Genomic DNA, 11344 nt, shown 5'->3' with positions numbered 1-11344 from the left:
AGGGTGTGGGATTGCTCACTTGCTAAATTATAAATACATACACATATTTATTTCTGCATGTACATATTTTAATGAGCCCCGATAAATGCAGTTTATACTATTTCTAAAACGCTCATTTATAAAGAACATTGTTTTTCAATACTTATACCGCTACCAACTATATACCATATACCAACTACCTATACCGCTGTGCAGGAAAGAGCGCACAATCGATCATCGAGGCATCGATATCAACCTATTCAGCACCTCCACCATGGACAGCACCTGCTAAGGTCGCACTTAAGAAGGTTTACCTTAAGCAACATCCTAAGGTATAGTTCGGAGAACACACGAAGGAAAGGTACACCTGTAGTTAAGGTGTACCTTTTGAGTCTTCGTAGCGCGCTAAGAGACAACGTTATCGGAGAACGCAGCCCTGATTTGAGCGCTTCTAAACAGATGAATCATTTTGCAACGCTATAATGTAAGGGATCTGAAGTTTCGAAAGACTCCGTTCCTCCCATCACAATTTGCTTTTTAAAATCATAACAAGTGATTTTTAAATTCGAAAATCAATGTTTTTTTTTTTTGTTTTTTTTTTTGGTTTGTTTGTTAGTTGAGTCAATCAAAGCGGTTCCAGCCTAAATGACTCAATCTAATTAGTTTGTCTGGTCCCCTTTTAGCTTCTTCAGCAGTGGGCTATTGCGTGCGCATGATCACAACTCTGCAACTGAGCTGAAGGCACGCTCTCTGCTGCCAGTCGGGCTCGGGCTGCACTTGTATTAAGCTTGTGTGTTTTTGATGAATATGCCGATTAAACATATCCATGCTTTCTTGTTTATTTTTAAACATTTGAAATTAATTTGCACCAGTGATGCTCGGGTTGATCCAAAATGAGCGGGGTGGTCACCCGCGGTTACTAGTCATCCAAAAATATTTTTTATGATATTCGGGTCACGGTCGGTCGGGTCGTTTGAAATAAAGATGCCAATTAAACCTTTGTAATTTATATAGTAGACTACTAGATACAATTTTCTATGAAATACATAGACCTAAACTTTATTGGCTGAATAATATTTAGCCTACCTTTTGAATGTTGAGCGTTATTAACTGTTGAATAAATGCTGAGGCGGGACAAAATGCCCGATTTCCCAACACGTTGAACTGAGCAATGCCACTGTACCATTTTAATAGGCTACTTTTAAATGCATATAGTTCAGTAATGTCAGCTTTATGTATTTTCTGAGAGGAGGTGGGATTTTTGTTGGGAAAGTCGGGGGAAAGATGCACACTTCGATTAGACTGGATAAACACATGCGGCATCTTAACTGTTAAGAAAATGGTATTCTAATAAATGTCTCGAATATTGTCCAATGCTCCTCTTTCTTTTTGGAATTATTAGACACATTTCACTATGTTTTTTCAAATGCCTAGGTCTGTTTAATTTCCTTAATTATAAAATTTCTATTAATTTTTAAACGTTTATTCAAGCAATAATATATAAATTATATCATGTATGCTTGTTTAAAACCAAGGATTAAAAACGAATTCCACGTAAAAACTGTATTTTTTTCTTTACATTTCCAGAGAGCGAAACGAACGAAATTAAACATTACTTAATAAATTCAAAGCACTATAATTTCCTTATTCATTTGATACAACTATTAATATATAGAAAATAATATTATTTTGTCATATTTATGATTCCTGGATTTATAGCTATATGAAAACTGCGTTTTGAAGTGCCTCTTAAGTTAATTTAATATTTTTGATAATTTTTAGAAGAAGTTAAAAAAAGGAATTAGATTGTAGTCTATATATATTTAAGGCTATAGGCTAATCTTTTTCTTAACTTCTATTAGGCTACACTGTAGATCGAAAAAAAATAATTCTTGATCATATTTAACATCGGAGAATCACTGAAAATGAAACTATTTAAATCTGTAGCTAAAGGAAAGACAAAATAAATCACAAAAACAATCTGTATTTTTCTTGTAATCAAGAACATTTCTTTTGACAAAATTAATTAATGCCGAATGATGTTTGACAGTGAACTCCCCCGCAGCCGCATATAATCGCTGGTGTCAGTCGCAAATATTAAACATGCGGGTCAGGAAGCGGGTCGGGTACAATATTTTCTTTTTTTTTTTTGCGGTCCGAGTTGCGGGCGGATTAGTTGAAAACGTCGGTCGGGTTTGGGTTGTTTGTACATTGACCCACGCATGATTTGCACTCCAAATAAACATGAGGCTACTTGCAGTTGAATTGCAAAGCGACTTTTTTTATATTTTGCTCTGTACAGAGAATAGTAATACTGAAGTTTTAAATAATAACTTTATATGCTACCAGAAATAACAGTAAAGCAAAAAAAAAAAAAAAAAATATTGTCTTTAATTAGATTTAAGCATGCAAAAAAAAATTGTGTTGTGCCACCCCTTACATTTTTACTGGCCTCTTTCGGCCACCCTATGAAAAAAATCCTGGAGGCGCCACTGTTCTTCAGCCATGTTTACACGGCTCAGTCAGTACTACTGGCTTAGCTCGCTAGTTTAATGAGGTTAAGTGGAATAAGCGAAAACAGTATGATGTTTACAATTTAAATATCTGTATTTCTATTTGGCCTATATCACTTCTTTCCACGTCGAACACATCCAACAGAAATCTACGAACATATTTGAGGTAACAGGTTTACTGTTAACTAGTGCAACACTCCATTAATATAACGGGCTGAACCTTAAAATGCATCTTAGATGGAAATATTGAGCATTATGATCGAGCTTAATTCGCTATATTTTATCACTGTAATTCAGTTGATAGCCTACTGTTAAATAGGGCAGCATCCACTCTTCTCATACTATTGAAGTGAATGTTCAATTGATCAGTATATATTGTAATAAATATTTAATATTTTTGTTGTATCGGATTGTATTAGTTTGTATAGAGTGATAGTCCATGTAAAAAGAGCAAGTGGACACCAAACAGGTGAAATGTGAGTTGATTGATTGAGAATGATTGAGTTGTGTGTTGTGTTTTGTTCAGTGCTCATGAATCAGTGATCTGCTGTTTGTCAGATGTTCAGTGCTGTCTGTTCATTCTCTCCTCTTCTGCTCTGCAGGATCTGCTCATGGATTACTATGTCGCTGGAGATCTGCTGACGTTGCTGAGTAAGTTTGGTGATCGTATCTGGAGGACAGGGCTCAGTTCTACCTGCTGAGATGCTGATGGCCATCCATTCAGTCCACAGACTCGCTTCTGTCCACAGGTATCTGTACTAACACTGATCAGTTCACCCAAACATGAAGATCAGGACAGAATGAAAGATTCCTTTAATGTCATCAGACAATGGTTTGATTCAGAAAGTTCTCTAAGGATATAATTAATAAAGTGTTAGTGGGAAAACTTAATTATTGTTAGTTATGCACTAACATTTTGGAGAAAAAAAAAAAACTGTTTCTGCCAGAATTTTTTTTTTTTTTTTTTTTTAATCTTTTGGGGTTAGTTATGGCATGAGACAAGGAGGGATTTTGTCACCACTTCTGTTTAATCTTCACATGGATAATCTATCTAAATGTTTGAATGCATGTAAAACTGGGTAATAAAAGAATAAAAAAAAAAATTTGTGGCAGAGGTTGAAATAGGAGCAGCTACTTGTACATCATAAGCATCACAATTCTGAAATAAATAATATGTGCAGGCTGCAGCGTAAACAAACTTAAATGAAATGTACATGGTTTACAATGTGTGTTATTAAATCGTCATCAGCTGAATGCGTGCCATCGTAGGATTTGAGACACAAGACAAGTTTGGCTCTGACAGCTCTTTCCTGTTTTCAATCAAAAAAACAAAACCACAAGAGACTGCTTAAAATATCCAAATAGATAATTTTCATTTTCTATTTATTTACATGTCCCATCTGTAAAAAAACGTATTTTATGCTTTACATTAAGTTTATAATTTTAATATCTTTATGCGGTATGGTACAGTATCCACGCAAATGATTCTTTATTAAATAAACATAACAATCGATAAATATTAAAACATAATACACTCTGAGCAGCAGCTGGCTTACACTGGTCACGTTAACGAGTGTCTAAACGACCGATTTTTAAGTAAGCATGCAGTATAAAACAAAATGAGACGATCAACAGCTGAATCGTATTCTGGAACTGGACTCGCGCTGATGACGTAACGTAAGATAGGCACGCCCACAGCGGGTTATGATTGGTCGATCGACAGGCTCAAATCTGATTGGCTAAAGTGTACGAGTGACCCGCATGGGAGGAGTTCGCTGCCAGGAGAGTCTCAAAAACACACACGCAAGTCTAAAAAATACACACGTAAAAAAGCTATTCACACACTCACAGTTCGTGACACACTCGTGATTTTTAAACATTCAAAATTGTTGTACACAGTTGTAAATCTGTGAATTGTGTTTTGCAACTTGTGAAACGTATTTTATGAATTTATATTCTTATTTTTTGCACGTGAATTTTTTTTGTGAATATTTATATTTTTTTTCGTGCAAGTGAATTGGGACACGCATGTGTGCATCGTGTATTGTGCGTGAATTATTAATGAGACTAATCTGCTTCCATATAAAAGTCAATATTTTAGTGAATCATATTATGTATGTAGATGGTCTTGTGGTGTTTAGTCCTAGTAATGCTGGGCTTCAACAGCTTCAAGTATGTGTTCTGATTATGGTCTTGAACATGATATTTTATGTAATCCCCATAAGAGTGTGGTTACGATTTGCAGAACTAAGGAGGATAAATGTATAAATTTTCCAGTTTTTAAGTTATCTAATAAGAGTGTGAAAGTAAATACTTTAACTTTGTTACTTTTTAATGCTTCTAAAAATGAGATTATTGTGGATTTATCAAATATAAGGGTTAGTACAGTATCAGTCAAAGCTGTGGAGACGGTTTTGCTGTGTTTCGTAAATCTGTAGTGGATGTTATGGGCTGCAAATGTTTTGTTGTTTTATAAATTTGGACCTCGATTCTGTAATAAATATTTGATTAATTAATCTCACATTTTTTACTTTTTCCTCACAATTACAAGTTTATCTCTTGTAATTGTGAGCGGAAACGAGCTTTTTTTAGAGAAGCACTAGAGAGCGGCGTTGAGCAACATATGAGCATCTTCTCTAATTCTGGCTCTTATGAGTTGATCAGACTGAGCTCACTGCTGGAGCTGCTCCATACACTGACATTATACATGCTGAAGGTGTATTTGTACAGGAGAAGCTCATCTCAACACAAGCGTGTGTATCTGCTGTCCGTCCGCTTTGAGCTCCAGCTAATCTGAGATGAGACTGAATATGATCTCACACATGATCTGAGAGGAATGTGCTGTCCAACCATAGAGAGACAAACACACACTTTGGTTTATATCCCTAAACGTTGATAACTCTCATCAATGGTGTGAGAGAGAGTGAATGTGTTCATGAATGAGCCTCAGGCGCTTCATTTACTCTCTTTGACTCATTGTTAACATCAGATCAGCCAATGAAAGAAACCGTTTTCACAAAGAAACTGCTCAATTTAAATATTTGTTTTATGTTATATTTTCTGTATTTCTCTTGTGTTTTTCTTGGGTTTTGAGCACCAAATTGCTGCTCCATAATGCATCGTAAAATTATTTTGAAAATTGGTAATCTGAAGTACAACAAAATACTATTTTTCATATTTAATTTAAAGCATTTACTTACTGTTGCGTTGTAATTATTTGTGAAATTGACAAGAACTTTCTGTGTGAAAATTGTTTCAAAGTAAATCCAGTGTGTCTAAAATGTCATCGCTATATTTTTACAGTGAATTTCTGGCGTCCACAGCTGCCAGATTTTTCCTACTGTAACGTACTGTAAATACACAGGATTATTATTACAGTGTATGGTGATAAAGGTGTGTGCAGAGTATTTTTCTCACTTCACACATGAGACACAGCGATTCTGCACATCTAAAAGACTGAGTTTTTGTGCTAATTGTGTTTCTTTACCACTAAAACCAATACATGCTATTAGAGAAACGCAATACTCCAGCATTATTGTTTTTCTAACAATTAATTTATGTTATGAACACACCATTTGTGACCCTGGACCACAAAACCAGTCTTAAGTCGCTGGGGTATATTTGTAGCAATAGCCAAAAATACATTGTATGGGTCAAAATTATTGATTTTTCTTTTATGCCAAAAATCATTAGGAAATTAAGTAAAGATCATGTTAGATGAAGATTTTTTTTTTATAAAATTCATACTATAAATATATCAAAATGTAATTTTTGATTAGTAATATGCATTGTTAAGATCTTAATTTGGACAACTTTAAAGGTGATTTTCTCAATATTTTGATTTTTTTTTGCACCCTCAGATTCCAGATTTTCAAATAGATGTATCTCGGCCAAATATTGTCCTAACAAACAATACATTGATATAATTTTTTGAGCTTTCATGTGTATACATCTCAGTTTTTAAAATTTAACCTTATGACTGGTTTTGTGGTCCAGGGTCACATCTCTGAATGTTATTTCAATATCTAGTCTTTAAATGTTGTAGAATTTTTTTTCTTTCACTCTAGGGCTGGGTTCGGAGGACAGCTTTTTGTTCTGAGCTTATATAGCAGAGCACTATTAGACATTGTTCCCGAAACATATTAATGTAATGTGAGAGACCATTTAGAAAGGGAATGCTGCGGCTACTAATGTAAGCTTGGTTCCCTGAGATAATGAGAACGAGTATTGTGTGTCCGGCTGTGCTTTACAGCTGCACGCAAGTCGACACTGTCGATTATCGGTTAAAGGATTCTGAAGAAAACTATACTGTCAGAAAGCATTGTCCTTTCTATGAGACGTTAAACCGAGGACTTAACTCTCTGTGGTCATAAAATATCCCAGGATGTCTTTCTGAAAATATCAGAGGTGCGGCTATTCTTCTTGAGGTCCAACAAGTAAAAAGATACAAAACTACATTAATCCAAAACAATAAAAATCAATTCAATAAAACACACGTACCCCAAATTCAATTACGCTACATTGTGCCATTATAGATATTTCTTTAAAGATTTTTTAAAACCTCATTTTAGACATTTAAAAACATGTAATGTTTGATGGCAAGTTATTCCACATTTTCATTTTTTCATATACATTACAGTCCATTGCATTTGTTTTTAAAATATCTTTCTGATGCAAGCCTAGTATTCAAATTAGGACTAGTACTAGGACATTAAAACAGTTGTCCTATCCTTCACAAGTGGCCAACCTAAAGTGTGCATTCTCATAATATTAACCCTTCTATCACACTTCAGAGTAAGTCGTGCAGCTGTGTTCTGGATTAGCTGTAATTATTTTATGTTTAAGTCTTTACATGATGTGCTCGACCTCACCACTGAACAGTAGTCTACATAAGTAAGAACCATTGTTTGCACAATTTGAGAGATGCAATACTGTGGTGAAAATTTTTACACATCTCGTAACCTCTTCCCAAAACTTTTACTGTATTTATACTATATCTGTTTTGACCACTTCACCCTACTGTCTAGCATAACCCCAAGAAGTCTGGTTTCCTGTAACTGTTTAATAGGCACACTTTACAGACACGTTTAACTGTGGTTTAAGTTTAAGTTTAGAATTTGATCCAAACCCAATGATTTTTGTTTTTGTTAACTGTATTAACCTTCAAAATTTTCAGTCTTTCAAAGAAAGTCTGTAACTTTCTAGCGATCCTAAAGACATTGATCAACTTGTATATGTGTGTTTGATTAGGGTTGGAGATAAAATCTTCAGGACATTGGATCTCGGCCAGAGTTGACAACCCCTGGGTTAATTGCAGAGCACAAATTCTTAATATGGAACAACATACTTGTCCGTACGGTGACGCATTGCTGCCACACACTTATTTTTTTTTCCCACTCAGCTATGTCGTTATAACGAGATCTTTTCTCGTAAAAACGACATCTTTTCTCGTTAAAACGAGATCTTTTCTCGTTAAAACGAGATCTTTTCTCGTAAAAACGACATCTTTTCTCGTTAAAACGACATCTTTTCTCGTAAAAACGAGATCTTTTCTCGTTAAAACGACATCTTTTCTCATAATAACGAGATCTTTTCTCGTAAAAACGACATCTTTTCTCGTTAAAACGAGATCTTTTCTCGTTAAAACGACATCTTTTCTCATAATAACGAGATCTTTTCTCGTAAAAACGACATCTTTTCTCGTTAAAACGAGATCTTTTCTCGTAAAAACGACATCTTTTCTCGTAATAACAAGATCTTTTCTCGTAAAAACGACATCTTTTCTCGTAAAAACGAGATCTTTTCTCGTTAAAATGACATCTTTTCTCGTTAAAACGACATCTTTTCTCGTTAAAACGACATCTTTTCTCGTTAAAACAAGATCTTTTCTCGTTAAAACGACATCTTTTCTCGTTAAAACGACATCTTTTCTCGTAATAACGAGATCTTTTCTCGTAAAAACGACATCTTTTCTCGTAAAAACGAGATCTTTTCTCGTTAAAATGACATCTTTTCTCGTTAAAACGACATCTTTTTTCCTAAAAACGAGATCTTTTCTCGTTAAAACGACATCTTTTCTCGTAAAAACGAGATCTTTTCTCGTTAAAACGACATCTTTTCTCGTTAAAATGACATCTTTTCTCGTTAAAACGAGATCTTTTCTCGTAATAACGAGATCTTTTCTCGTTAAAACGACATCTTTTCTCGTTAAAATGACATCTTTTCTCGTTAAAACGACATCTTTTCTCGTAATAACGAGATCTTTTCTCGTTAAAACGAGATCTTTTCTCGTTAAAACGAGATCTTTTCTCGTTAAAACGACATCTTTTCTCGTTAAAATGACATCTTTTCTCGTAATAACGAGATCTTTTCTCGTAAAAACGACATCTTTTCTCGTAATAACGAGATCTTTTCTCGTAAAAACGACATCTTTTCTCGTAAAAACGACATCTTTTCTCGTTAAAATGACATCTTTTCTCGTAATAACGAGATCTTTTCTCGTAAAAACGACATCTTTTCTCGTAATAACGAGATCTTTTCTCGTAAAAACGACATCTTTTCTCGTAAAAACGACATCTTTTCTCGTAAAAACGACATCTTTTCTCGTTAAAACGACATCTTTTCTCGTAATAACGAGATCTTTTCTCGTAAAAACGACATCTTTTCTCGTAAAAACGAGATCTTTTCTCGTTAAAATGACATCTTTTCTCGTTAAAACTACATCTTTTCTCCTAAAAACGAGATCTTTTCTCGTTAAAACGACATCTTTTCTCCTAAAAACGAGATCTTTTCTCGTTAAAACGACATCTTTTCTTCATTAGGATTAATCTCCATACTAATCTGCCCTCAGACCCAGAGGATTAAAGATGATCAGATCAAAACTGTTATTTCTGACTCTGAGCTTGGAATATTATTTGGATGAAAGTTTGATTTTACAGAAAATTTAAATAGTAGGCTATCAGAAATAAATAAAAGAAAAATGACACACGGTTTGATCGTGTTATGATGATGATGATTTCGTTCTGTTTAAAAAATGAAAATAAATAAATACAGCCAGATTTTATTACATGAAAAGAGTGCTTTATGCTTTAATATTTGTGCGTGAGCGGCCCGGAAAAGCCACTTTTCAACTCAGCCTGTCTTTACGGTCTGTCCCATCATGCAGAATACATGTTCGTCTGATGTACCGCTCTGCAAATTAGTCACAACAACGTTTCTTTGCAAGTCTCATTTATAAAGCGCAACACTGCACTTCTCGGGTCGGGTCTCGGGTACAGAGGAAAGAAATATAATTGTCTGCTTTATTTTATGAACTTCCACGATAACAACAAAACGTTACAAATTGCCTTAGTAAAAATACAGGGTGCGCTCTCGCCAATTTATGTCTCTCTATGCAGTTTGAAAGGTCTACTTCAATAAAAGAATCGGAAACAAAATTGTGTTTATTTAATTCGCATAAATCCAACAAGAGGTAATGTACAGTCTTTCCCGTGTGAGTTCATTATCTGTAACCTACCATTGTGCTTACACTCAGAGACTGCGCAGGGCTGCGTTTCCCAAAAGCATCGTAAGCCTAAGTTGTTCGTAAAAATGATCGTACGACTGATCTTAATATTACGGTCTGTTTCCCAAAAACATCGTAACTTAAGTAGCACTTGAAAATCTTCGTAGATTTACGAGTGCTCTGGAGTAATCGTAAAGCCTTAAGTGCATCGTAAGGGGACAGAGTTATGAGGGCACCTACTGGACAACCGGCAAATTGCACCTAAAATGTACTTCTCTTCAAAGTAATTTTTCATTTTATTGGTACGTATATATTTATTAATTTCTATTTTCTACTCATTACACAATTCAATATAGAAATAATACATAAATAAAATAAAATTACAAAATAAATGTTAGAATGAAAAAAAAATGTTTTAATTAAAATTACAAACTTAAAACTTAAAGTTTTTCAGGCTGTGATAATATTCACATGTCGCACACTGATTGTCATCTATTTCACTAATTGCAGAAGGCCCCACTTGAAGAAACTGAATCACTGATTTTAGAAATTTATTCTCTTGTTAGGTTCATAATGGTCAAAGGTTGTCCTTTTATAAATGTATATGAAGAGTACATTTATATAAAACAGTGCTGATAAAGCATGTGCACATTAAACATTTTTCTGCACCTATATCGATAGGCTAATAGATAGGCCCTAATACTATATTGCCACACACACCCTCAAGACTCAAGGTGTAGTAAAATATATACCCCTCTTTTCACAGACAAGGCTTAAGCCTAGTCCAGACTAAAATGCAAGTCTGAGCTTTTTTTACTGAAGGACACTTGCACTGACTGATTTTAAAATATATCAGTCCCTTTGTTTTGTCTCAAGATGGACACCAGTAACATCAGTTTTTTCCTAAGGCACATTTATAAAAAAAAATACTTAAATCTAATTGAACTAGATTTCAAGATGGTAAGTGTCTGTCAAAAGGAGGTAAACCTAGGAGGTTTTTGTAGCTCCACCTCCTCTAAAATAATATTAATTTCCTCTTATTGAAAAATGTCTTTTCTTTGTTTTTTGGTTTCAGCCATTTTGCTAGTGTCTCCACCCCTAGGTATGTACTTATTTAATTTTTTGTCCTAATTAAAGATAATTAGGATAAACTTTTCAAAAATAAATGTAAGAGCTTATTTATTTCTTTATTTACTTATTGATTTATTTTGATGTGAGATAAGCAGCTGTTGATAAAGAAATTGATACATAATTCTACTTAAATAATTAAGGTTCCATAATAATATCGAAAATGATGCAGATGTCATTTCCGGCAAGGACTGTTAGAATTTGTTTTATTTTCCAGTTA

This window comes from Garra rufa, chromosome 16 (assembly GCF_049309525.1).
Source record: "Garra rufa chromosome 16, GarRuf1.0, whole genome shotgun sequence".
In the NCBI taxonomy this organism is placed as follows: Eukaryota; Metazoa; Chordata; class Actinopteri; order Cypriniformes; family Cyprinidae; genus Garra; species Garra rufa.
Note: the sequence above shows the minus strand (reverse complement) of the source record.